The sequence below is a fragment of the Natrix helvetica genome (genome assembly GCF_964273705.1).
Source record: "Natrix helvetica genome assembly, chromosome: 16".
Taxonomy (NCBI): domain Eukaryota; kingdom Metazoa; phylum Chordata; class Lepidosauria; order Squamata; family Natricidae; genus Natrix; species Natrix helvetica.
This window is the reverse complement of record NC_138563.1, coordinates 8312351-8314069: the sequence shown is the minus strand read 5'-3', so window position 1 is coordinate 8314069 and position 1719 is coordinate 8312351.

The following is a 1719-nucleotide window of genomic DNA, read 5'->3' as shown; positions in this document are numbered from 1 at the left end:
AAAATGCAACCCCCCCACGTACATCTACACCAACACCAGTAGATTTGGATGTCTTAGAGCAGAGGATGTTTGAGAAAGAGACAGAAGAGCAAAGAATGCAGACACAAAAAGAGGAGGAGGGGCAGGGTGCTGTAGGTGGAGTCGACCCCTCTGGATCTCTGTTGTGCTCCTTCTTGGAAGAAGGACCTTCTAAGTCTCTCACTGAAATGCCGATATTTAAACCTGTCGAACAACGTATTACCAGATCCACGACTAGACAAATGTTAGAATCTCATAAGCGCGTTGACCCTCAAATACAATGTGCTAAGAAAGAAGCTAAGAAGCAAACCGGAGCCATGGGAGGAGCAGGGCTGGAGATTGGTTTTGTGGAGAGAGATCTTCAGCAAATGCTTTCAGCGCTTCAGACCAGATCTAAAGATGCTTAAGCTATTATCTTGGAACGTGAATGGAATGAACTCTCCACAAAAAAGGAAAAAAATATTTTATTATTTGAAGCAATTTAATAATGATGTTGTTTGCCTTCAAGAGACTCATATTAGGCTGCAAGACCAGAAGTACTTAGTGAATTCAAAACTGGGAACATTTTATGCTGCCTCTGATTTGGTAAAGAAAAATGGTGTGGTGATATATATAAATAAAAGATTTTCAACTAAAGTTATAGAGGCAGATGATGCTGGTAGATATATAGCAATTCAATTTGATACAGACTTCGGTTCCATTTTGGTGCTAGGAATATATGCTCCTAACCAATGCCAAGAAAGTTTTTATAAGATGCTCCATTTAAAAATTTTAGACTGGAACTTTAAGAGTATTCTAATAATGGGAGACTGGAATGGAGTGATTTCTCCAAAGATAGACAAGAGTACAAAGACGAAATTCACTACCAAATTACCAAAGGCTTTTTTTGATTTACAAGACGATTTGAAATTAAAAGATGTTTGGAGGACACAACATCTAAATGAGATGGATTTTTCTTTCTATTCAGATAGACATAAATCCTTTTCAAGGATTGATTTCTTTTTGTTAACACCGGATCTACTTCCTAAAGCCAAGAAATCCAAGATTTTCGCCAGGTCACTTAGCGATCATAGTCCGGTGTGGTTACAAATTGAATTAGGGATGAGGCCAAGAAGGTCTTGGAGAGTAAATGAAAATTTATTTAGATATGAAAAAAATGTTGATGAACTTAAAAAACACATGAAGGAATTTTTCAGTTTTAATATGAATAAGGGCACTCCCATTGAAATAGTTTGGGATGCAAGTAAAGCTTATATGCGTGGGGTCCTGATACATATGAACTTTAAACACAAACAAATTAGACAGAAAAGGAGAATGGAATTGGAAGATGAAATAAAACGTAAAGAACAGCTGCTTATAATAAACCCGAATGACCAGGCGCTCCAGATGGCGCTAAAGCTGTTGAAAGATCAATTTCAGATGCTTATAGCAGAACAAACAGCAACCAATTTGCTATTTGCTAAACATAACACCTTTGCCAACGCTAATAAACCTGGTAGATGGTTAGCATATACTTTGAGAAGGAATATGAATGATAGAATTATTGATAAAATTGAGTTTCGAGGGAAGATGGTATATCAACAAGAGTTGATTAAAAAATCATTTGTGGACTATTATACTAAGCTATATGTACAGGATAATATACAGAACAAGTTAATAGATGATTTTTTGGAAGGAAAAAGGGTTGCAAAAATTTCTGTG